Here is a 27,634-nt window from a genome sequence, read left to right as displayed (position 1 = left end):
TTTGTCCTTTTATCCCTTTAGCTCTCAGGCGCTGTTCTATACTTTCCCAGTGTGTTCGAAATTTCGGACAGTGCCAGAACATGTGTCCCATATTAGCATTTTCTTCTCCGCACTTTGGGCAGCTCTGTGTGATTGCTCCTGAGAAACGTGATATTCTGTCCGGGGTTAGGTACGCTCCATGAAGTATGTAGAACTGTAATAGTTTTAGTCTGGCGTTTCTGGATGTTTTTTGGGTATAGTTTCGCCTCTGCCCACTCTTTGTCCGTTATTATTCTACCTAATATCTTTTCCCATCTTTGCTTTCCCTTGTTCTTGTCTTTTGGGAGCTCTTCTGCGATTGTTTGATAAATCCTGGATACCATGTGACCTCCCTCAGTGGCATCATAGAGTTGACCTAAGACTGGGTTTTCTGTTTGCCTTTCTGTAGGAGTTGGCCAACTGGCATCCAGCTGTTTGAGTCTTGTACAGGTTATATACTGGCCTCGATGCAAATCATGAGACTCAACTAGGTATTGAAAGTCTAGCTTAGTCCCTTCTGGTGCCAGGTCTCCATTCGTGATTATTCCCTTGGTCTCCCAGTAGTCTCTACTTTGTTTGAGGTGTTCTCTGTTCGTACCATTCAGTGCTGCTAGTGGTATGTGGGGGGAGTAGTTCTAGTTTCAACAGCTTCCTTGTTCTCTTCCATATTTCTTTCCCTAAATGCAGGAACGTGGGGACTTGCAGAATTGCTTTTTCTTCTGTCCATAGCACTTCTTTGAGAAGGTATGGGGTCACAGCGTTACTCAGGAGGATGTTGAAAATCCAATTTTTCAGCCAATTCCAGCTATAACACCTCTCCAGAGCGAATCCTATGTGCCTTGCTTAAACTTTTTTAGGGTTCCATGGTCTGCACTTGGAGTGCCTATATAGTGGCTGAGTCAATATATGAACCAAATAAGTAAAGAAAGAAGTTGGTACTCCTGGTGCGATCCTCAGAAACAACAATAGTCAGTGATGTAAAAAAATCAATTTATTCCATGTATTTTTATCATACATTCATCATCCTTTAGGCATTGGTTAATCTCCCAACACGTGTTTCCCCATAACTTTAGCTATGGTTCTTCAGGAGAGATTTCCTTATTATTTTTTTTCTTTGTTTTCTCAATCTTGTTTGGTGTTATTGGTTGTTTGTTTTTAACTTTCACTTATACGAAAAAATTCAGATTTTCATTCTGATATCTTATATTTTAGTTGGTGCTGGTCCATTCACAATGGAGCACTTAACCTTCTGTAGTGCGCCCTAAGGGAACTGCACAGGATTCTGCCTAACAGGAGGAGCCTGCTCCATTACCTGATACTCCAGCTCCTGACCTCACAGTGATAATGGAATCCATGGCCAGAAACTTCGCCTCCTTCCACGAATAACTAGATGATATTAACGCCAACGTCGCATCACTCACATCTCAGCTAGATCAAGCCGGCACCAGGATCACCGAGGTGTAGTCCAGAATTGGAGCCGATGAGGATCGGCTACACGCTCTCCAGGACACAGTCGCCTCTCTTACCCTGGACATGAAGTTCGTTAAAACGAAATGCGACGACCTGGAATCCAGGTCCCGTAGGAACAACATACAAATTATAGGTGTCCCGGAAAATGCTCTTAAAGGCTGCATGGATCTGGCAGTTGAGAAGCTGATCAACGAACTGTTGGACAATCCTGAACTGTGCCCCTTCTTCACTGTTGAGCGTGCTCACCGCTCCCTGTCTCCACACTTCAAGCCCGGTGACTTCCCCAGGCCTGTCATCGCCAAAATTCTGAGCTATAGAGATGGGGATCTTATTCTTCGTCTGACTCGTGAGAAGGGGGAGCTACGCCACGGCTCCAATACAATCAAGATCTTCCCCGACTTCTCAGTCGGAGTGCAGCAAGTGCGCCAGTTTCTCGGTGTAAAAAAGATGCTAAGGGAAGGAAACATCACCTACGGATTGCTGTTCCCAGCGCGCCTAAAATTCTCCTTCAGGGAGAAACTGTATTTCTTTACTGTCCTTGATGAAGCAGTGAAGTTTATAGACGCGCAGATTCCGCTTAATAACCTGGCCGAAGACTTTATGGACAATGATTGACTTAACGGTCCCTGACGAAGTGGTGAAGCATGCAGAGGCACGGATACCCCCTTAACAATCCAATCTTAGACCCCATGGGCGCTGACTAGACCTCTCTGGTTGCTCTTTACCCCCTGGAGGTATGTGATTCTTGTTCTTTGGCCCTCGAGCTGATTGCACCATCTAATCTATAGGCCTCTCAATACACGTACTTACAATGTTTTGAATTGTGGCGCATCTCTGTGTCTGGGTTGACACTAGACATTCCCTGGTGAACATCATATCAACTACAATGTGATACCAGTCTGTACTTCTTCCCATTTCTCCACATTGGCACACTTATGTTTGTTTATTGGATTTATATAGCGCTTTAAGCCAAAGCGCTTTACAATATAACAGGTACAAGAGTAAGAGAAGCATTTTACAACATGAGTCAGGTCATTAGAACCGTAGAACAATTTACAAGGAAGAGGGGGAGAGTGGGGGAAGGTGAAGGGGGGTTCCAGAGTTTGTATTGTGTTCTGGGAGTGGGAGGAAGGGGGAGAGGTAGGGGGAGGGGAAGGGGAAGGGAAGGGAAGGGAGAGTGGTCTGGTGACCTTCAAGTTCAAGTGGTATCAGTGGCGAATTTGTGGTTCTGAAGGAGCAGAGGGGGGGGGGAGTTAGAAGCGGAGAGGGGTAGGGAAGGGGAGTCCGGGGGGGTTGCGGGGGAGTGAAGAAGGGCTTTTAGGGAGGACCGGAAGGATAAGTAGGTGGGGGAGGAGCGCATGGGGAGGGGGAGGGAGTTCCAATGTTGGGGGGCTAAGAGTTGAAAGGAGCGGAAGCGCGAGGAGGCACATGGGGCTGGGGGTACAGTGAGGAGGTAGAAGCCTGCTGAGCGGAGAGGGTGGGAAGGTGAATAAAAAGAGAGGAGAGACTTATGTCATTTATGCTAAATGGACCACATTCGCAGAGGCTGTATTACTGTTCCCAGTTATGGCAAGTGTCAGTGTAATGTAAATTGTGTTCTAATATGTATACTGCCGACACCAAGTATCAAGCCGGTACTTCATTGCTCCCTTTAAGTTGACTGCACAGCAACAGCGCACCCCGCTGCAGTTGCAATGGCTATCTTGGAGGACTCTTTAGGGGTTGGCCCCTGTTGGGCCAGTAGTGCGGCTGATCCATGTTGGGATTGGCCCACTAATTCCTGTTCATGGTATAGTTGGGAGGGGGAGGGTGGGGACACTGCCAGCCGTGAAGGGGTGGTGGGGGAGGGAGGAGGAGGAGGAGGAGGAGGAGGAGGAGGAGTAGTTGTTTGGGGAAGTTATTTTGGAAATGGCGGAGGCGGACCAGCATATCACGTTATGTTAGAGTGTCTCAAGAGTAACAACAATAACTGCGAACACATGCCACGGCAATCAAGCTGGGATGTGCCCTAGACAAGTGAAATTCCCACTACCATAATGTCCTGGAATATCCGGGGATTGAGTAACCACATCAAGGCCTGCAAAATTATGGCTTATGCCCATAGACACAGTAGTAAGATACTGCTGCTGCAGGAAACACACTCTAAGGGTCGCCTGGCAATGAGCATGGCACCATCATGGGGACCTAACAGATAATACACTTCCTATTCCACACAGGCCAGAGGCGGGCTGACACTGATCCACAAATCCATTAAATTCATACTACACAAGAGCAATATTGATCCCGATGGTAGATATGTCGTATTACATTGTACAATAGTAAACAGAGAGTACCTTCTTGTAAACACGTACGGTCCCAATGTAGACACCCCTGATTTTGTCGACACTGTGGTATCTATACTGCTGGGTTATGTGGGAATCCAGATCATCTGGGGAGGGGACATGAACTTGATACTGGACACTAGCTTGGACAGGACCGGGACCGCGCCCAGGTCCTTGTCTGGTGCGGCACGCAGATTACGTGAACACAGCGCAACACTTGACATTCAAGACGCTTGGAGGTTACTACATCCTCAACTACGTGAATATACCTATTATTCCCCAGTCCACAATAGCTCCTCCAGAATCGATCTGTTGCTAGTGTCAGGTGAAGTGATGGGCAGGGTGGAGGAAGCGCAGATACTGACCCGTACGCTATCTGACCATGCCCCAATCACCCTATCGGTAGAACTGGGAACACCTGTACCGACATTTAGCACATGGCGTTTCAAGTCTGCTGCCCTCAGGGACATTGTGTTCAAGGCTGACATATTGGCGGATATTGAGTCCTTTTTTGAGTATAATACCCCTCAGGCTACTGCTGTTGGTGTCCGGTGGGATGCATTCAAAGCATATATTGGAGGGATGTCCATATCTAGGGAAGTGGGAGTGCTAAAAACAATAGGGGCAGACCTCAGTCGTTCTGAGTCCAGACTGCGTGAGTTGGAACAGGACTACTCGACAGCGGCCGACCCTGCCAAACTCGCTCTAATTAGCGAGGAACTCCAGACATTTAACACACATGCCACTAGAGAAGTCCAATACTTTAGCCGCCCACAGGCTACATGAAAATATGGGGAGGGCGATAGACCCGGTAAAACATTAGCACCTCTAACGAGGGAGGAGTGGGGCCAGGCCCAGATTGATTCTGTCAAGGACAGACACGGCGTCCCACAATGGTCAGACCAGCAGATATTGGACATCTTCACCGAATTCTATACAAACCCATATTCCCTACCCCCCGAACACTTCCCACAACATCAGGCGGCTATTCAACGTGATGGCCCGAATTGATCAGGACTCGAAAGCGTTCGATATGGTATCATGGAAGTACATGTGGCTGGTGCTGGAGACAATGGGCATTGGCCCCAATATGATTGGATACATTAAACTACTATACACCTCCCCAGTAGCTAGGGTCCGGGTCAATTCCCTGACATCCACTCTGTTCACGCTCTTCAGAGGCAGCCGACAGGGCTGTCCATTCTCCCCGATCCTTTTTGCACTGGCGATAGAGCCAATGGCGGACCACATCATAGCACGCCATTCCCATAGGGGAATACGATTGAAAGACACCCCCGAGATGATATCCCTTTACGCAGATGATGTGTTATTATACATTAGGGACCCCACCACTCATCTTGATCCCGTATTATGAGACGTCACACGCATAGGTACCTTCTCGGGATTCACAATCAATTACTCCAAATCCGAGGTCTTTCCGCTTACTAACTATCCAACAACCAGCCACCGAATACCCACTCCGCTGGTCCCCTGGTGGGATCAAGTATTTGGGAGTCCAGGTGTCCCTAACAAAGAACACCCTGCTGGCAGACAACTACCTGGCCGTAGCACAGCTAGCCGAGACCAAAATTGCACGGTGGTGCTCTCTCCCCTTGTCATTCGCCAGGAAGCTTTTCCTCATCAAGGTGGTCCTGCTTCCCAAGTTGCTATACATCTTTAGGAACATACCCATCTGGCCGCGGGGGAAATACTTCACGAGACTACACATATCGTGCGCACAGTTCCTATGGCACTCTGGTGTGGTGCACAAGAAATGGTCAGATATTACTCTCTCATATGAAAGAGGGGGATTCACTGCCCCTGACCTAACATTATATTTGATGGTGGCACAGGCCCAATACGCCACTCACTGGTATTCTGGTTCCCAGACCCGCCCACATGTCAAGCTGGAAATCCTGGCGGCAACCAGAGTTAATATAATGACCCTCATATTACAGCAGCATTATGTACCCGACTCGCCCATTGACCCAGTCGGAACTACCTTGCGTGCCTGGGATCGTCTACTGAGCGCAACTGCGGAACACCACCCCTATTACAAATGTCTCCCAGTGTGGGGTTTCCCCAGGATGGAGCATAAACACGACACTGCCCTGGCACGGCACTGGGGGACTGTAGGCTACCAGGCACTAACTGACTTCTATCCCGATGGGAGGTTTATAAACCCCCAGACATGGAAGCCGGGCCACTCTGGGTCTGCGCTAGAGATCCTGCAATACTACAGGCTCTGTGCTGCCTTTCGTGCCGCGTAGCCCACTTTCCCCAACGAGAACCCCCGACACTCCAGGGATTACATACATTGGCAATTCGAGTGGAGCCCGTGGCATTGTCTCCTCACTATATAAGATGTTACTGGCGGTCGCCCCAGCCCCGCCCTTCCAGGGCACGCAGTGAATGGGCAGAGGAATTGGGCCTTGAGGTCTCTGACCAGTTATGGGGAAAGATGTGCTCACACACCAACAAAGTTTCCCTCAATTTTTGCCATTGAGCTATGCAGTATAGATTACTGAACAGGTTGTACTACACCCCTCTCAGGATGTCTAAATTCGCCCACACCACCACACATTCCTGCACCCGCTGCAAAGCGGAGAACGCGGATCACCTGCATATGTTCTGGACATGCCATAAACTGGGGGAATTCTGGGAGAGAATCCTAGGGACACTTGCTGAGATCGTTGATAATGTAATTGATCCTGACCCACTGGGAGTCTTGTTTGGGGTATGGAAAATCAATGACATTAAGCGCATGGCTAAAATTCTAAATGTAAGCTGCATGGTGGCCAAGAAATGTGTACTTCAAAGCTGGAAGAGTCCCTCTCCCCCGACATTTCAGAAGTGACTACACGTGCTTACCTGGTCCCGGAATTGTGAAGAAGAGTACCTCACTATGCTCCCTACTCACTCTCACTCGAAGAACATATGGTCTGCATTCACCAGCTACCTGAACAGCCAAGAGGAGAGCGCATCTGAGAGTGGCTCGTCTCTGGTCCCACAGTGAAATACTTGAATGTCGTGGTGCGTCGTGGTGCATCGTGATTTATTGCTTCCCCACTTGCTATTATATTGCTCTTGCAGTTAGTGTATTTGTGCCCATGTATGCATTGTATGAATCACTCGCTCTGATATGTGTTTGTTGTAAACCTCTGCCTACAAAAATAAAAGTAAAAAAAAAAAAAATGTGGAATTCGTATTCCACCCTCTGCATAGTCTCTGCAAAGTGTGTCCATGGCTACTCTTTTCCTGCCTTTGCCCCATATAAAGCTATTCAACGTGGATTTAAGTTCTATATAGAACTTCTTTGGGATGAGATATGGCACATTAATAAAGTGGTTTAGTAATCTGGGCATAACTATCATCTTGACGGGGTAGCTTCTCCCAGAATTTAATGGAGGTATCTGTTATGTTTGCCTTCAATGTGTTGCCTTTGTGTGTTTCTTCTAGGGAGTGATAAATGTTTATGTCCAGGTAGCAGAATGTGCGGGTTTTCCATTTGAGTTCTAGGCAGGGGAGTTGTTCATTTATTTTCCCTGCCCAGCTTGCTAGGGGAAATGGGTAGGATTTGGTCTTCCTGTTGGCTATTCCTGAGAGACGTGTAAAGTTGTCTAGCACTTCTAAGTATGATCCTAAATTATCTTCTGGATTTTGTATGAATAGGAGGTTTTGTCATCTACGTACAAGGATATGACATGTGTAGACCCACCATCCCGCAGTCCTGTGTCACAAAATCCATCCCTCATGTGAATTGCTAGGGGCTCTATTGCTAGGATATATAAGAGGTGAGAGCGGGCAGCCCTGTTTAGTGTCCCTATGGATCCGGAAAGAGTGAGATGTGTTTACCTGTACACACTCTAGCTGTTGGGGTAGCATATAGCATGTGTATCCATCTCATGAACCCCTGACCTATCCCATAGTGTTCCAATGCGGCAAACATCCACTCCCATCTCACTGAATCAAAGGCTTTTATTATGGCATCTAGAGCTGCCACTGCGCAATTGTCCGATCTAGTGCGTGTTTCTTCTATGATTGCTTGGAGGCGTCTTAAATTCGCAGTCGTGGTTCTACCAGGAACATGGCATGTCTGATCTGGGTGAATTAGTGTGGTGATCACCTTTTTAAGCTGATCCGCATGGATCACGGTAAGTATCTTTGTGTCTTGATTTATTAGTGCTATGGGCCGGTAGGACTCACATCATTTGCTATCCTTGTCTGGCTTTAGAATGGGTAGTATTAGGGCTTGTTCCATCGAATCTGGAAGGACACCCTTTTCATATGCCTCTTGCAAGACCTGCAGCAATCGTGGTGGCAGTATGTCTGTGTATTCTTTATAGAATTCGGATGGCAATCCATCGCTGCCAGGGGTTTTGCCTGTGGGCAGCGAGACAATAACTCCCTGTATTTCTTCTAATGTTAATGGGCTATCTAGTAATTCACGCTGCTCCGCATTGAGAGTTGGTAGACTTATGTCCTCAAGGGTCTCCAGAATTTCAGACTTATTAGGGGGAGTAGTATCCTCTAATAGTTTGGCGTAGAATCTCTTGAAGGCCAGATTCATTTTTAGTTGTGATCTTCTCGTGTACCCACTCATCTATTATTTCCGCTATTTCTTCTTTCTTATCTAGTCCTTTGACTAGCCAGGCTAATAGCCTGCCTGGTTTGTCCCCTTGTCCATGTTTCTTTTCCCTATATCTCTGAAAGCTGAAGTCCCCTAATTTCTCCCAGTGTTCCATACATTGTAGTCTAAGTCGCATAAGGGCTCTTTCCTTTTCTTCACCTGGGACTGTTTGTTTCTCTAGCTCTGTAATTTCGGCTTCTATTTTCGAGATTTGGTTCTCTAGTACTTTCTGGGTGCCTCCCGTAGTGGCTATTGCTGCCCCCCTTATGACCACTTTGAAGGCCTCCCACACTATATTGGTATTGTCAGTGCTGCCTAAGTTGAGTTGAAAGTACTGTTCTGATTGTGTTCTCAGTGTTTCTCTCAGAGCAGTATCTTGTAGTGATTCCGCCCTCAGCCTCCATGTGGGGATGGGTTTTGGGCAGTCTGTAAGGGTCCATTGAATTATCAGTGGGGAGTGATCAGATAATGTCCTGCCTTTGTATGTAGCACTCACTATACTTCCTAGATGTTTTCTCCCTGTGAATATGTAATCTACCCTGGAGTATAATTTGTGGACATTTGAGTAGAACGAGAATTCTTGTTTGGTGTGGTGCAGCCATCTCCATGTTTCCTGCAGTTCCAGGTCTCTAGCTAGCGAGAGCAAGGCTCGAGACGGGGGCGAGAGAGTCTTCCCTATTTGGTCTGATCCGTCCAGAACAGGGTCCAATGTGCACCTCTGTACGGGGTCAGGATGGGGTAAAGTGATCGGTAGAATGCAGCAGCATTTTGATTAGGCGCATACGTGTTTATGATACAAAACTCTTTTTTTTGTCTATGTAGCCGTGCAGGAGTATAATTCGCCCCTCTGGGTTCGAGTACTTGTGAAGCATTCAAAATGCTGTTCCTGGTACAAACCAGATGATCACTCCTCGCGCGTAATTAGAGTATGCCGAGCCATATCCCCTTCCCCTCCATTTACTGACAATGTGCTTTTGTTTGTCTGGCGTTAGGTGGGTTTCTTGCAGCAAGGCAACTTGAATAGATTTCCTACGTAGATAGTATAGTATCCTCATCCTTTTGACGTAGTTGTTTAGGCCTTGCACGTTCCACGTGGCTATTCGTAGAGTTTCCGCCAACTAATGTGTATTCGCCAGGTCCACTTGTGCCCTCCCAAAATTGTTCTGTCTTGCTGCAATCTCTCAGCATTACTCTGTCACACATCCTTGCCCTGTGTACTGCTTTACTCATGTTATTGCGTACTCTGTCTCTGATGATGTTTTTACTCTGTTTCTTCTTCTCTATTGCTATCTTCTTCTTTCTGCTGCTGGTTTTTGGCATCTAGACTCTTCCCGAAATCGTAGTTGGATCGCGGGGGGATGATTCTCTCCTGTGACTCTAACAACAAACTGAAACCATAACATAGAACAAGGCTTCCCTACCATTGTCCCGGTGGTTCTTGGGATATCGGTGGGTGAGTACTCAGAGCACTCTTAGTCCATTTATGACCAGAAGGGGTGATTGACTCCGCCGGGTTGGAAGGCAGCGTCTAAGAGTTTGATCGTCTTGTCCACTCGCTTCCTGCCTTCTAGTTAGTTCTACTTGGATTCGATGGGGCCGGAGAGTCGAACTCCTGCTGTGAATTTTCTTGTTGCCAGTAAATTGGGATTGCAGTGTGGGGGATGTCTTAGTCACTTAGATCGCTTCTTCCGTTCCCCTTTGGGCTTCTGTCAGGTGAGTGGCCTAAATTGTGTTCATCCATCCAAGAGTTTGCATCTTCTGAGGTATCAAAAAACCGGGATTTTCCATTGTAGATTATGTTCAATTTGGCCGGGTAGAGGAGCATATATTGGATACCCTGGCATCGCAACCTTTCTTTCGTGGGCACATATTGCGCTCTCCGCCTCTGGACCTGTATCGTGTAGTCTGGGTATATAGCCAGGGTCGCTGAGTTCCTTTGGATCACCCCGCCCTGCCTCGAAAACGACAGGATCTTTTCTTTGTTACAATAATTTAGTATCTTTGCTATAATGGGTCTTGGCAGGGCCCCTGGCGGCGGTTTCTTGGTGAGGGCTCGATGGGCCCTTTCAACTGTGAATCCCTGTGACGGGGTTCCTGGTCCTGTTTTTTGGAGGAGTAGGTTTTCCACACATTCTGTTGGATCTCTTCCTTCTGTGCTTTCAGGCATGATCCTGTAGTGTTTTCAGTTGGGAGGAGAGCTCTTGGACGGTGTTCTCTAGTTCTTTGGTCGTGAAGTCATTTTGTTTGAGCGTTTGCTCTGTCTCAACTACTCTACCAGCTAGATTATGGAGGTCTTGGCGGAGAAGGCCCATGTCGCATTTGATTTCTCCTATGTGCGTTTCCATTGAGGTGCGCATTGCATCAATCGGCTCCAGGATCTTATTTTGTTCTACGTTTTGTTGTGTTTCCGCCATAGCGTCCTCCGTCGGGTCCTCTCGTTGCTGGGGGCCTGCCAAGGGATCTGTCTTTCTCGCATAATTGTCCGTTGTCACTTGTTTGGGTTGCACCTGGTTTTGTCTCTGGTGTGCCGACAGCTTTTTCTTCCCATCTGGCATTTGGGGTCTGGTGGTGATCAATTTTCCTGGGTACGGTTTGGGTATTTTGTTTTGAGCACTGTAGGTGTGCTAGCGTTTTGGATCTAGAGCGCTCACTTATAAGAAGCTGTGTCCTTCCCTTTGTCTGAGGGCCTATCTTACCAAGTCCTTCACAGTTCCTCTCGTGTTTAGAACTGCCGCAGAGGCTGCTTCAACGCCTAATTCCCAGTGGTGGCATACCTCTTCTTGCGAAGTCTATGGTGGTTTGTCTACTGGTCTCAAAGTTGTCGTTGCATCACTGTGTATGTGTTCTGTTCCAGCGTTGCATGAAAGGCTTGTTAGGCTTCAGTGTTGCTCCAGAATGCTGTGTGTATCTCCATGAAGTAACCGGTATAGTTGTGGCCCACTGGGTCTGAAGGGCCTTGCCAGCGCCGTTTGGCCGAACTGATTCACAGTGGTTCTATACGCTTTCTGCAGTAGGTCGTTCTGTGTCAGGGTCCTCCATGCACATCTTCAGGTCGTTGGGTTATCCTGCTTGCGTAAGGGATTGTTTCATGCCTTTTATTAGGGCCAACAAGTGCTCCTGCGTCTGTTGTTGGTCCAAGCTGCTACCAGCGTGGTGCCGCTGTTGTAATCCACTGTAAATGCACCATCTAGCTGTTGTCTCACTGTTATTGAGCTTGTACGCACCGCAGGGTCCTCCTATCAGTACATATGGGCACCGGTCAAGCACTTTGTTCTATGGCGTGTCAGCCGGCTAGTATCTCAAATCCAGTGGGTGAATGCGCCCACCCCTGCGGGTTCGCCGGAAAACATCCAGACTGGTGTGTCCGCCCCCCCTCCTTTGATCTCCTGCGCCCGCATGTTCTGTCTGGGATGCGGGGGAACGCTGTTTGCCTCTTCGCGGATCCGGGCACTCTATCACAGTGGGAGACCAGGGTTCTCTGTCACGCACTACAGGGTTTGGGCTGATCGCGGCCAGTCTCGGCAGCCGCGCGAGCCCTCCGTCAAGCCTGCTGCTCACGCATCACTCTCAAGGTCCGCCACCACCTTCTGCTCCTCTACCGCTCTTACCGTTCTCCCCTCGACCAGGGGAGTATTCAGTCGTGGGCCGGCTATAGCACGCTGCGCAAGCTGGTCTAGCAGGTCCCCACTTGCTGCTTACAGTATGCCGGGGCGGCGCTACAACTCGTTTCCTCCGTTGGTCCGCGCCATTTTGTGCAAAAATTGGAAAAATCAGGGAAACATCTGCAAAGTGCTACAGGGTGTAATAAAACTGGTGCAAAAACTTGAAATGTATTAGTTTATATCTACTATTAAGAGCCACTTTCTTGGTCTGCACGCATCAGTAATGCCACACATCCTCAGGGATCAATATACCAAGAAAATCATCCCATTTCCTGTGTGCAGCTGTAGCCCATCCTACCCACCTGCCTATGATCTTTGCATATAAACTCGAGACCAGATTCCCATTGCCTTTAGCAAGTATCAGATAATAGAGAAGCGGTGCAATATCGGGTGCTTTAGGCAATGGCGGGAATACCTCTTTTAAAGTGGCCTTAAGCTGAAAATACAGAAACCGATCAAGTGCGGTCGTATCGCCAAATTGTCAAAGCTCATCAATCAATCAGTTTCTTCTGTAGCGCACTGTCAGCAAAGGCATCATGGCGCTGTGCATGAGATACCGAAAGTAGATAACTGAAAGGGGCCAGCTCACATGAAAAGGAATGTCTTAAGCCTTTGTTTGAAGGATATGAAATCTGTGGTGGTCCTTAGCTGGAGAGGTAATGAATTCCAAAGCCTAGCCTCGGCCACAGAAAAGGCTTGTCCACCCATCCGCTCCTTTGTATATTTAGGCACGCACAGCAGTGCTGCATTAGAGGATGAAAAAGAGAACCCGTGAATCTCCACAGTTACGCACGCCCTATTGTAACTCTTCACATGTGATATTCTGGTTTCCATTTTGTATGGGAATTACTTTATTTAATCCAAATCACTAATGGGTTATGGTTTAATGAAACAAATGAGAAAAGAAATCTGCGCAAGAATGGTTCTGACAATATTAGAGGTTATGAAGTTAAAGTTGGGATAGGTTGAGATTGAGATAGGAAAATGCAAATGTATACTATGGTTTACTATGATTCCTGTTGATACCTACAGTCCACTGTAATTAAGATTGGACCGTCAGGGTTCTGGTCATCAGATCGGGTCTACCGGCAGCAGGGCGCTTCTGGCGGAATTGAATCAAGTGCGGTTCTGGTCGATTTGGACTGCACCTCAGACTGGATATGGATGGGCCCTTCTGGTCACTGGACGCTGTAGATTAGCAGATGCGAGTTCCGTAGGCAAGCTTGAATGGTAGCAAGCCACACTGGATCAGAATTAATTTCCCTTAAGTTTGGGATGATAGGATTTGGGCCAAGCTAAAAAGAGTTCAGCAAATGCTCAGGCCTGGGATTTGCAAAGAAGTCTGGAATCGGCTGCAAGATGAAGTCGGGAACAAGATTAAGAAGTCGGGAACAAAGCGCAGCGTGGAAATCAGGATGAAGTCAGGAATCAGTGTGTCTGTGTGGTGAATTTCCTATATTTACCCTACCAAGTGACATCACGAAGTTTATGGTATGGGCAGAATTTCAAACCACACCCCCACGGTTGTGAGTGGTCAAAGGCACTTGCCTAGTTCTGGTTGGCAGTCAGAAAGAGCTGTCATATTTTATTATGCGATTTAGGAACTCCCACATTGATTTGAACCACAATTTAACTTTTCCATAAATACACATTTTTATAATTATGCCCTCTACTAAAATCAGACACATGCATTACATATTTCATGGGTTATCCTTTGTCCAATTCCCATCTCTGAGAGAGCTGTCTTTGTCATTCTGTGGAATTTGGTCTATTTTTATCATAACGGTTTGGCCACACAATTTGTAATTCAATACATATCGGGGTGATGAGCCGTCGAACATGAGTATACAATATCACATTTGCAACATTAATAGGTCTGGCACAATCAGTGTTTTGGTTTATCTTTGGTTCTATACTGTCATGATCCTTGTCCCTAACCTCTTAGGCAAAACACTGGAGCTAGGCTACAATCCTCCATATCGGCCTTAAAGGCCTCCCCATCTAATCTGAGACCCTCTTGTAGTCAGTAGGCGCCCGGCCCATACATGTTCAGAGGAAAGACTTGAGAACTGGACTTGGTAATGGACTTTGGTGCAATATGGATGCCCCCACATAGCTCAGTTCTATGCGGTCTAGCTTTTTGGGTGTGGTTAGGCCTAGGGATACCTGGGATATCTGGAGGCTATATAAACCATGTCTGGGCAGAGGAACAAGCTTCGTGTTACACTGCGCCTGCAGCGTGATGCTCACCGCGCTCAGATTCGTCTCTTGAGATCCTTGCCTGCCTTCCTAGAACCGCGTACCTGAAAGAACAAGAACAACATTAGCACAACACTTACCTTGAGTAGAATCCTGTTTCCATCCATTGCCCCTCTGGTCCAGAGAACAGCATCTCCGCGGCGCCCTCTCCAATCGCGGGACGCATCCTGGGAAGAAGAGAACGAAGGAAAAAGATATTAGTAAGCGTTCTCATATTCCGATTCTGAAAACAGCAAGAATAATCACAAGCTTACCTGGACTCGAGCCGCTCATGGTCACATCCGTTCCGGAGCATACCATTGACCTACAAAGAAGAAAAAACACAGGTTAGCACATGAAAAGACAAGAAGGCGCTGCGCATTACTTTTTACTCACCGCTAAATACTCTCTCAGCTCGCAGCCATTCTGGGACAATGCAGCGGCCTGTAAGGGAAAAGAGAGACATAGGTCAGCACAAGAAAAAGGCGAATAGCGCCGCGCATCACGCTTTCACTCACCGCTTCATGCTCGGCCCCCTCCCAAGCAGCACGACACCATCAACGACCTCTACCAGCACCTAAAGGGAGAAGATGAGTCATTATTAGGGGCAAGAGAAAAGAAAAGGACAGTTCATCAAAACCAACAAACCTATATTGTCGGACTGGAGTTACAGCAAGTCCGGACTCATAGGGCCCGCACCAGTGAAGCAACTAGGTCGCGCCGCGCTCACATCAACAACGCACCCCTGCACCGAGAAGCAGGACGGAGAGCGCACAATACAAGAAAACAAGGTGAGAGGACAAAGGGGAGAAGGTTTGGTCTTCAAGGGAAGTGGGAGTCAAGAAACAAGAGACAGTAAAGTTAAATCCGAAATTCCTGTATTTCGGGCCCAATCCTCAGTCGAAAAGATTCCAAGCGAGTGGTCCAATCAGGCTGAGTGGTGTTCCCGTGGAGATCAGGTGAGCATTACACATACACAGTAAGAACTCCTACCAAATCTTCAAATGTCTAGCATGAGTTTAGATTCATAAGTAGGTATTTTTCACTCGTCTACTTATTTTGGCTGCCATGTTAAATGTCATAAGGTTCTGAGGCAAAATAAGTAATTTCCATTCAAAATCCATGGCAGGTTTTTTTTCTCACTTCCCAAGTGAGCAAATGGCCAGTCCTTTGAAGTTCACTGAGAAACCTCCTCCGCATCCTGCCCCTCCTCTGGGAGGATGGGTGTCCAAGCCTTCCTTTGTACTTGGGTCAGACAAAGACGAATGGCTAATGAGGTCTTTGTTCTAAATATGCGGGAACCTCCAGCAACCATTAAGCCTTCCTTGGAGCAGCTTAGTGTCAACATGGAGTGTCATCTTTCCCAGGCTGGCCACTGTCCATTCAGAATTAACCAGTTAACTCCAACTGGGTTACTTTAAGATTCACCTACAATCTTTCATTTAAAAGATATAAAATGAACAGAGTTTATAATGGATTTTGACAATTAAAGGAATTAAGCCCTGCACAAACAATATGCTTTAAACGGGCGAATTTTGCACTTTTTCAGATAAAAAACTCATTTAAACTGAGCCTTTTACATCAGAGCTTCCTTTGCAGCATACACACATTTAACTATGCATTATTCTGTCTTTGAGTGCTGGGATTTACATTTCTTAGTTGCTTTCAGTCAGTGAGGCCCGGTTTCTTCTGACTGTACTGGATGATCTGTGGTTTCAGCACACTTTTAATTTCAATAGTTCACTTGGAAAATGACTGAATTTAGCACCAAAACAGCACTTTGAAGGTTGCAATTGGTTGAGAAAGCTGCATTTTAAAAGGCATTTTCAGTTTTTAGCCCACTTCTGTGGCCTTGCTTCATGTACAGCACCCACTGGCATTCTTCTGCAGTGAGTTCTGTTTTTACTGTGGCAGGGGTGTGCAGCCTTTTGTGATTTATGAACCATGCGCAATTCTACAGATTTTATTACGCACAGGGGTTAGCGCATCTGTTTTTGGCTGTTTCTTTCCCCATTGGCAAAGGGATGCAGTGGGGCGCATTGGCATGCGTAAAAATATCCCACAAAGTTGCCACACCGTGATTGCAGAGGGCTTAAAACAAGGGGTGCCAGCGCGGTAAAGTAGGAAGCTTCACTTACAGAATGGACACACCGCTCCAGGACCGTTTATGCCGAGATATCTCTCTCCTTGACCGTTTCAGGGCTTTTCAGTGCCTCCTGGCAACATGAGGATGTTTTCTGCTGATGTGTCAACAGTGATGTTTTTTATCCATTCATTTATTGTTTTTGTTGATGGTATGAATAAAGAGGCTGTAAAGAGCCATTTAGCAGTGCAATTGGGTGTCTGTGTGTATAATTGCTCCCCAGGGTCCAAGGTTTTTATTCGGTGCACGGGGGGGAGAAAGCAGCTAAGAGTTCTGTGTAACATATCCGGGTACTTTGTGAAAAGCAAAACATCCCTGCATGGCAATGCTATACACAGCTCAGCAGAGCTTCTTTACGGCTCCTGCTCCACTCCCAACCAACCATCTGTGCACAAGGCTTGCCCACTCAAGCAACACCATCCTCAAACTCACCAAAAATTCCCTGCTTCTACCCTGCATCAATTGCCAGGCAGCCCCACAACACAATGCTGCAACAAGTATAGTGCGTTCGAGTTGAAGGCAGAGCGTCAACACGCCTCAGAGGGCATACTGATGCAGGATGAAATAACGCTTATCGGCACCCTCCACAAAGCAAACAGAGCCCCATCAGATGTTCGGGATGTTCCCCTAGCAGAATCTTGTCAAGCCACTCTGGTCCCGTTGCAATGAAAACAAAAGGATCATGCCCGGATATACGAGGGTGAGCTGAGAGCTCACGCAGCAGTGTCCATCTTGGTTGGGTTTACGAGCGCCCCCTCGCCTGCCCCTTATAAGTCGTGGGCCTCTTTTGGCACTCCTTCCTTCTTCCAATCGCCAGGTCATCTATGTCACAACTTGGCTCTTCTCTTTGAAAAAACCCCAAGCTTCTCCAGCTTTTTATATGTAGGCCCCTGTGTCCCCTTCCTGTGTGCTTGGATTGTGCCTGTGTTCTAGGAAGTATCTGCCGGGTTAGCCTGTTTACCCACAGCCCTACTGACTCGCTGGTGCGCAACTTGCCCACTGATCTTCCAAGCTGTGCAATAGGATGGGCCTTCCCTTTTTGCTTGGGAGGGCACCTTAGGCTCAGTCTGTGTGAAATGTAGTATAGGGCGACTGCGGTCCGTTCTCTTTGTTGTGCTCACTTCTTTTGTCTTACTGCACGGTCCTTGTGAACTGCCTCTGCCAGATACAGTACTTCCTGCGGTTTTCTGAAGCCCTTCAGGCTTTGATTGGTTTCTGGGTAACGGACCAGTAGGGAGAGGATGGCGGCCCACCTACAGGACCGTCTCAAATGGCAGATCTACTCCTGCTGAACGCTCCTCACATTGTCCCAGCCACAGATCTCGGGGCTTATTCTGGCCTCCTCATGGCCTTCTCGCGGATCCTGCAATGTTTGCGTTTGGCCATCGGCCGCACCATAAGTGTCATCTCCACCACTCACCGGGCTGCTTTCCTACATATCAGGCCCTACCTATGCCTGATCAGGTTCCTTCGGAGACTCTTGGGTATCAACTTGTCCTGTCTGCACCATTTGGCAGTGTTCCGGTGCTGGATTACTTATTTTTGCCTAGGCACTCAAGGCAGAACGTGATCTTCACATCTGGTCCCGTCTGGCTGCCATCTTTGAATCCACCATCGTCTTTTAAGTAGTTGTGTTTTCTGTTGTTAAAGGGACTGAAATGTGTCTTTTTCTGAGATTCTCTGCCACTCTTGAGTTTTGTTTATGTAGGTCATGTTGGATAAATATCCGCTGCTGCCACTGAGCCTATTTTAATTTCAATGGAGTCTCTCAGATCCACTATGACCTTCAGAACTAATATTCATGAAGGTTGGTGATAATGGTGTTGTCCCGTCTGTTGGGCAGGTCCAAACTGGAGGAATTTGTAAAAGGGCTCCTGTTACAGGCAAATCCTAAGACACTTGAGCAAAAGATCCCTACAACACACGCCTCTGAAATAATAATGGATTGCGGCCTCAACCTCTCGAACCAGATTCTAGGTTACTATCATTTCTTGCCTTTAGTCATTCAGAGCGTGTCGCACACTGTTAGGTAAGATTGTATGCAGTACCCTTTGGGTGCACTAAAATAACCCTGACCTGGCAATAGGGACCCAACCTTTGGTATAAGTCTGAACTAAACAGGTTAGTTGTGTGGCTGAGCTGCCAGGCTTTTCTGCTTAGAATCACATGCTGTGCATATGGTCCGACATCCAGTGGTAACCGCAGAGTATTGCATCTTGTCTTTTGGGGACCGAAAGGGGACGTTGACATAGGCGTGTCTGTAACACTATCCCTATCGTGTAGTGTACCCAAAATCCCTCACGTGCCGAGGTCCCTTAGATTGTTTTTTTCCACCCAGATAACTGGCCGCCCCATTGCGGAGCTCTTCATAAGAGATATTTTACCCTTGTTTACCGACTTTGTCAGTTTATTCCCCTAAAGTCTCTTCGGTGCTTCAAATACTACAACGAAGACTGCAGGAACTTTCGTCAGTGGTGGACCTCGACGCCTAAGATCTGACGGCAGAGTCGTCTACGTGGCCGGGCCCTCTGCCCTGCCTACACAATAGGGAGAGTGGGGTCGGGGTGGTCATATCTTTCGCTGTCTCCCCTCTTTCCCCCTCTAGGTCTGTTCATCATTTCTATTACCTTTCGCTATGGAAAGGACACCATTTCAGTTTTGCCCCTCTTGCAGGGTCAGATACCCATGGAAAGACGAGCATGATAACCGCAATAATTGTCTGCCCCTTGACCACGACGAAGCGTGGTGCGCGGCTTATAGACTCCTTCGACCCAAAACACTTAAGGAGCGCCGCGTTAAGCGGTGGGCTGCCTATGGCATGTCGCGGGCTGGATCTTCTTCCCCCACCGCCGCACCCGCCGAAAGTGACGGGGGCGGCACAAGTGATGACCAAGCATCCGTACCGGATGCCATCGACCTTACGACGGACCCTTCTAGGTCCGCCACGCCCGTCCCCGACCCCTCCAGGCCTGACATAAGTCACGCTACGGGGACAACACCCGGCGACAGGGGCGTACATAAAACTTTCAACCGAATCTTCTGTTCCTGCAGATCAACAGCTTTCCCCGCATCCACAGCAGCGTTTTGTGACTGGGCCTTCTAAAATTAAGGGCGCTAACTTAAAATCACATTTGGCCGTTAAAGTGTCCCGGTAGGACAAAAATCTACCATTGGGCCTTCTAGTCAATCGATAGGTGAAAGTATTGCAAGGATCACTTCGACAGTGGGGCTGATGCCTAAGGAATTGTCGAAACGCAGGGAGCGTGCCGCGGACACGTCTGAAGACGCGCCACAGGCAAGAAAATGAAGATTTCCCACCTTTTGCACCTTCTCGGTCCTCTAAATGGACCAGGGAAAAATGTGAAGGGTGCATGGCCCGCCTGGAAAGGATTGTCGCTTTCAGAGCACCCTACACCCAAGAGACCTCGAGAGGATCCTCTTTCTGTGTCAATGTTCCCTGAAAATTTAGAATCTTCTCAGGACCATTTCATTTCTGGCCACCCTGAGGAGGAAATTCAAATGGACACATATCAAGATATTTATGATGAGGGAGAAGAGAATACCTTCCTACAAGACTATACTGCAGATGACCAGGCGGATGCCACAGACAACTGGGAGGACACAAGTCAAACTGAGACGGAGCCATGGGCACTCTCTACTCACAATCAGGACACAGATGTCCTGTGTGTGTGGACTCCCCTCCTTCCACCCCGGCACGCTAGGCTTCACCAATAGACGATCAGATGGCCTTTAATGCCATCTTAAGGAAGGCAGCCGATTACTTTCAGATCGCTGAACAAGATTTCGTAAAGGACATTCTTAAAGAAAAAAAACCCTCCAGTCAAGCCATTCCTCTCCTAAATTCCATTAAGAGGAGACTGGATCCTTATCTTGTCGCACCTGCCTAGACCAGGGCAGTCAATCCACGGGTGGAGAAATTGTTTTGGCCATCGCCTACTGACCCTCAATATATTAAAAGCCTTGCCACCCCCGATTCCCTAGTGGTTACCACCACCCGGAAACGGGCAGGAGTACCCCTTGCTACGGGAGAGGTGCCTCCCGATAAGGAGTCGAAAAGATGATATGCCTTGGGTAAACGAATTGCCACGACAGCTGCCTTTACCCTGCGCATAGCAAACAACACCACTTTGCTTTCCAGTTATGCTGATGCGCAATGGAACCTTATACAAGAAAGTCTCCAGGAGGTATCTGAACCCGCAAGATCCAAATCACTCGCCATCGTGGCTGAGGGCAGGGACGTCAATCAAAATGTTTTAAACATTCTGGATACTGCAGAGACGGCAGGAAGATTCCTGGCTCGGGGCACTCTGCTTAAACGGCGAGCTTGGCTCCAAAACTCAGGCTTCAAGCCGGAAACCCAAGCTGCTCTTATTAACAAACCTATCGAAGAGTCAAATCTCTTTGGTAAAGCAGTCGACGATGCTCTGGAGACTCCCAAAAAAGAGCATGAGACTCTTAAATCTCTGCAACAGATCATACAAAAACCCTCCCCCCAAGGCGAAGTGGTTCCCGACGGTCCTTTCGAGGCCAATACCGTTCTGCCCAAAAACATCTACAACACGGGAAACTGAAACTCAAGTCAAGCGTCCAGCACCCCCGCCAACTATCCACCTTGGGGTCAGAGACGCGGGAAGGTCCGAGGCAGAGGCCCCAACTCCAGGGGTACTGCAGCCTCTGGTCAAAAATGACCTACAGATCCAAATGCCCTCCCATGTCACCCCTGTCGGGGGGCGCTTAACATCTTTCCTTTCGGCATGGGAGGGGATTACTTTAGACCAGTGGGTTCTAAAGATGGTCGCCCACGAGTACTGCGTGGAATTTGCCCGGCCTCCACAGTTCAGACCGCCCAAGACAAGACACCTGACGCCAGATCATCTGAGAATTCTGAAGCAAGAGGTGGAAGCACTTCTGGAAAAGGATGCCATAGAAGCTGTCCCTATTCTTCAGGTAAACAAGGGTATTTATTCAGTGTACTTCCTTGTACCCAAAAGGACCTCACCATGCACCCTGTACTAGACCTGCGTCCAGCGAACAAATTTGTCAAACCTCAAAAGTTTCGTATGGTAACTCTGCAGGAAGTAATTCCATTGTTGAAACAGGGGGATTACACAGCAACATCGGACATGAAAGATGCATACTTTCATATTTCAATGTTGCCGGCACATAGTGCTTGTCCTCTATCATGAGTATTTTCTATCAGTTCAAAGTACTCCCCTTCGGCATTGCCTCGGCGCCAAAGGTGTTTAGGAAAGTCCTGGCAGTGGCAGCAGCACACCTGCGCAGACTATCCGTCCCTGTCTACCCTTACCACGACGACTGGCTCATAACAGGGGACTCTTACGAGACATGCCTAAGAAATACGCAGAAGACAATCGACCTTCTATTCAGTCTAGGATTCTCCATCAATGAGAAGAAATCCAGATTTAGACCCAAGTCAAGCCAAACAATACCTAGGTGCTCTGATTAAGACAAAGGAGGGTCTCGTCTTCCCCTACAATGAGAGGGTTCAGAAAATGCTTTCTCAGATCCCTCACTATGTAGCCAGTCGGGAAGTGACGGTACGCAAGGCTATGCGCTTGCTAGGTATGAAAGCGTCATGCATTTATTTAGTTCCCCACGCGCCGCTGCGCATGCATCCCATGCAATAGTGGCTCAAAAGCCAGTGGTGTCAGGCCAGCGGACAATGGGACGATCTGGTAGTTGTCTCGCCAGCCCTAGTTCTCTCTCTGCATTGGTGGTCTCTTGAAGGAGAAAGCCTTCACCACCCCTGCAGTGCAAGCCACTATCACAACAGACACATCTCTCACGGGGTGGAGGGCTCACCTACTTCAGCAGACAGCGCATGGAGTGTGGTCCCCACAAGTATCATTTAAAGGCCTTTCAGACTCAACTACAAGGGAAGACAGTTCTGGTCCTGACAGACAGCACCAGAGCCATGTACTACCTAAACAAACAAGAGGGCACACACTCTCCAGGGATATCCAAGCTGTCCCAAAACATTTGGAGATGGGCTCTCAAACACAAGATATTCCTGTTGTCCCAACACGCCCAGGGGAACTCAATCTTCTGGCGGACGTGCTCAGTGGAGATTTCCCACTGCCCTTAGTGTATGAATGGCGTCTACACGAAGGCATCATCTTCAACGTCTTTGCAGAATGGGGCTTCCCAGAGATCTGTTTGCTGTTCTCTGCTCAGGAGAACGCCCAATGCCAAGACTACGCCTCCAGGTATCCCCAGAACTGCTACAAGGGAAACGGACTCTGGATAGCATGGTCAGGTAAATTTGTCTACGCTTTTCCCCCCCCAACTCCCCTTCTCAACAAGATAGTGCACAAGATTCACCAGGAACCAGTTACCATGATACTGGTTGCCCCCATGTGGGCCCGCCAACCCTGGTTCGCTCATCTAATGGAGATGTCTCCCCTCCCCCACCCCCACCAGTAAAACTACCCTGCCCGTCCAACATGTCTCCGGAGACCCTACACCCATGCCCACAAACTCTGAACTTAGCGGCCTGGCTCCTGAGGTCAGAGTTTGGACACCTTCAGCTCGCTCAGTGATGCATGAGCATACTCGGGGAAGCTAGGAAACCTAACACGCACTATTGCTATTGCAGTAAATGGAAATGCTTTGTCATCTGGTGTAATACCAAGGGCGTCAATCCCATTGATTGCTCACCTACACACATTGTGCCTAACCCATTTGTTAGACTAAGGACTGGTCTTCAATTCCCTAAAGGTTCATCTGGCTGCTCTCTCAGCCTACACTACGTCACAACAGAAAGTGTTTTGGTGGAAAATACCGGTTATTAGGGCTTTTATGGAAGGGGTTAAGAGAATCCATCCCCCCATTTCTTACCCAGCTCCTGGATGGGATCTAAATGTGGTTTTAACAGACTCCTGGGATCTCCCTTTGAGCCTATGCATAAAGCAAGTCTAAAAGACCTTACTTACAAGATGGCCTTCCTAGTGGCTATCACTTCTATTAGAAGGGTTAACGAACTACAGCCTCTTTCAGTTCTAGACCCTTTTGTTACAGTTCACAGGGATAAGGTGGTTCTGCGTACTCATCCCATATTTGCGCCTAAATTCATCTCGAATTCGATGTAAATCGATCGAACTACCCACTTTCTTCCAGAATCCCAATAGCATGGCCTAAAGAAGCTTGCACACACTAGATGTGCGCAGGGCAGTCATGTTTCACCTGGGAAGAACAAAACTACTGAGGAAGACAAACCCGTTTTTCGTTTCAGTGGCAGCTGGTACAGAAGCGGATCCTGTCTCTAAATCAGCTATCTCAAGGTGGATTGTCAAATACATCACACTGTGTTACACTCTTGCTAAGAGAGAACTGCCTTTCAAGCCTAGAGCACACTACTTTCCCCTAGAGTCCATTTGCAAAGCAGCAACCTAGATGTCTGTACACAACTTTACAAAACACTATTGGCTAGGCACTAATTCTAGATCTGATTCTCAGGTGGGACAAGCAGTATTAAGACATCTTTTCACTACTGTTCCTTCTCACAACCCACCTCCAACTCCGGGTACTGCTCGCTAGTCTATGCACAGCATGTGATTCTAAGCAGATTAATAAGCATCAGAAGACAATCATTACTCACCGTAATAGCATTTCTGATGATGGTATCTGCTTTGATTCACATGCACCCTCCCTGCGTCCCCGCTCAGGTTGGAAGGAACATAGACGTCTTACTACTTTCTCTCTTTATGTACTCACTCACAATAGCCCGGGGCTCCCTCATGGCAGAAAAAATACAATCTGAGGGCCCTCGGCCCGTGAGGGATTTTGGGCACACTACACGTCACGATAGGGATAGTGTTATAGACAAGCGTATGCCGACGTCCCCTTTCGGTCCCCGAAAGACGAGATGCATTACTCCGCGTTTACCACTGAATGTCGGACCATATGCACAGCATGTGAATCTAAGCAGATCCAATCATCAGAAATGCTGTTATGGTGAGTAATGCATGTCATCTCAAGAGAGGTCAATGTGAGCAGTAATGTTGTGACACAGAGTTTCACAATAACAGTTATTCAAACCAACACTTACACTGAAGGTTTGTTGATAAAACAATTTTGAATTTATTTCACAGTCAGTTGTATAAACCTTCTTCAGAAGTGAGCAATATATGTAACAATTAAAATACACTTCAAAACACACTCTCAGTTTCTGTAAAACAGACGTTACCCATTGGGGATGGCACACAGACACTTCCTGCACCCTCAGGTTACTTAAATAGGCAGGACACTGGACATTGATTTATCACTGGTACATTTAGAGCAATACTGAGTTTAGTGTAAAAGATAGAATAGAGGACTAACACAATAGGTAACAAATAATTCACAAACAGGTGAGTACTTTTAAAATCTTCCAATGCATAGTTAATTAACCCTTTCCTGGGGGAAAGGCTAAAGCACAAAGTAAGAGGTAAAGAGAGGAGTCTCTCGTGGAGCCAGGACAGCCAATGTTAATTGCACAATGTCAGGGGGAGCTGAAGATCTTCTTTACCTCTGGTTGAAGGTCATTCTCCAGGCTTGAGAGCCTATTGAAGGGCCCGTATTGAAGGGGTTAACCAAGCCATTTCCTGGACGTGGTGGTCAGTTGAGTGGTCAGGGTGGTCCCTTATGTGTTTTTAGGGGAAGAGCCAGCTTTTTAGTTCATTCCGATAAGCCATGTATTCTTGGCTGTGCCTAGTGGGGGGGTGGAAGTGAGTTCCACAAAGTTGGGGCCAGGGTTGAGTAGGCAGACTCGCCTATCCTGGCCGAATTGGAAGTGGGGACCACTAGGAGGAGGGCTGTGCTTGATCTTAGGTTGTGGGTTGGGTGGTAAGGCGTAATTTTTTCTTGTAGGTATTTGGGGCCTGTTTTGTGCACTGCTTGGTGAGTAATGCACACGATTTTGAAGGTGGCTCTACGTCCAATTGCGAGCCACTATGGGGTGCAGAGAGCAGGTAAAATGTGGTCCATTCGTCCCAGAAGCAGTTTGGCAGCCGAGTTTTGGACTCTTTGGAGTTTGTTTAGTTGGTAGGCTGGTGCACCCAGGTAGATGGAGTTTGCATAATGAAGTCTGGACATGACAATGGACATAGTTGCAGCCAGCTGATTGAGGTAGGTGAGGTGAGGTAAGGGAAGATGCGCTTCAGAAGCCTAAGGTAGAAATGATAGGATATGGATGCATTGTTCATGTGATGAGACAGTTATGTCCAAGTCCATAGTGCAGCCAAGATTGTTGACAGTGGTGGTGGTCGAAGGGGAGGGTGGGCAAGTGAGTATGGGCAGGAAGTCAGTTGGCGGAATAGAGCAGTTTTGCTGCATACCAAGATCTGTTTTCCCTGGGTACAATAGGAGATGGTTATTTGATTTGTTATCCAGTGGTCAATGTCAGTGCGACATGCTGCTAGGTCAGGGTGAGGGTCGGAGTTCGATTTAGGAATTATCAAGATGATTTGTGGTCATCTGCATAGTTATAGCAGATGAGGTTGTGTGAGCGGATGATCCTTGGCAGAGATGGGTCATGTAAAGGTTTAAGAGAAGGGGTGGGAGGCAGGCATCTTGTGGTACACCAGTGTTCACTGGGCATGCGGTGGATAGGAAAGTGGATGAGAAGGATGATTTGGTGTAATGTTATGTTGATTTATACCATGCACCGCTACCACCCAGCGGCAGTCTCCAGGTGCTCACGCGGCTCTGCAAGAAAGAGGACAGGGTTGGGTAGTGATGGTAGAGGGATAAGATGGGTCCATAACCAGGAGAAATTGTCATCTGTTTGTGTTGGGCTGCAGATAGGTTGTTTGCGTGTTCTGGCTTGTTGTATTCATAAGGGATAGCCCCAATGCCTGGGTTGTTTGTTGTATATGAATGTCTGTTATATTGGGTGCATGTTTTATGTGTAGATTGGCTGATATTTAAGGTTGTGGTTGAGCGCAATGGCTTGTGTACCCATAAAGGTTAGGCCCAGTTTCTGGGTTGTTTGTTGTATGTGAATGTATGTTATGTTGTGTGTCTGTGTTCTATGTGTACATTGGCTGGTGTGTAAGGTTATGATTGTGCACACTGGCTTGTTGTGTCCATAGGGGTATGGGACAGTGCCTGGGATTGTTGTTGGATGCGAGTGCTAGTTATGTTGTGTGTGTAGTTTGGCTAGCCCATGGGTGTGTATAGTACAAGGGATGTGTGTAGGAGGGGCTCAGGAGTGGGGGGGGAGGGTTTGTACATTGGGTTTTCTCGGTTGCTAATCTTCACAATTCTGTCTAAGTGTGACGCATGGCTAATCTTAACGAACCTATCTAAATGTGACGCATGGATAGTCTTCACAGATCTATCTAAATGTGACACATGACTAATCTTCCCAATATGTCTATTGTAACACATTTCCTGCCCCCAAAATACAATTGGGTGCAACACATTTTGTTTCCTGCAAAATGCATCTAAATCCTGCATACCATCTGCCCCCTAGTAGACATGTTGGTGGAACACATTTCCTTCCACAAATCAGTACAATGACTAACTATGAAGCTTATCAGAATGGCCGACTATGGCATGTAGCACACTCAACTCAGAGACTAACTATGTTAGCACCGTTTACATAGTAGTAGTAGTAGTAGTAGTGTAAGAGTGGCTGGGTTTCTGGAGCACAGTATTGGTTGTGCTTCCTGCCTGCATCGCTCTACGACGGCTAGTTATAGGGCATGGCAACATCCAGCACAAATTAGCTATGGTGCGGAACACAATGGCTAACTATAGGGCGCAGCAAAGTTGTAACTCAGAGGGCAGCAGGGGAATATAACAAGGCTATAACAACAGTTTGTGTCTAAAGTATGGTTACCGTACCTAATTAAGGCTCCATCTAGAGTATAGCTATCTTGCACACTTGGGCTGAGTGCCAAAATGGCTACCTTGGGTAATAAGAGTGGTGTGGATTTACTGGCGTAATGGCTGTACTGCCCACCCACACCACACTTACCTTATCCGTCGGTCTGTGTCAGGCGTCCCCGGCGAACACAGGCAAACACGGATTGGAGCTGCTTAGATGGTGGTTGCTGTTTGCCTTGTGACCATTAGCCGGTGGCTGCCCAAGCAAGGTTGCGCTGGAAGGGCCTCTGAAAGGCTGCTG

This window comes from Ambystoma mexicanum, chromosome 1q (assembly GCF_040938575.1).
Source record: "Ambystoma mexicanum isolate Mex_15411 chromosome 1q, UKY_AmexF1_1, whole genome shotgun sequence".
Classification (NCBI taxonomy): Eukaryota; Metazoa; Chordata; class Amphibia; order Caudata; family Ambystomatidae; genus Ambystoma; species Ambystoma mexicanum.
The sequence above is the reverse complement of the archived record's forward strand: the minus strand, read 5'-3'. Positions refer to the sequence as shown.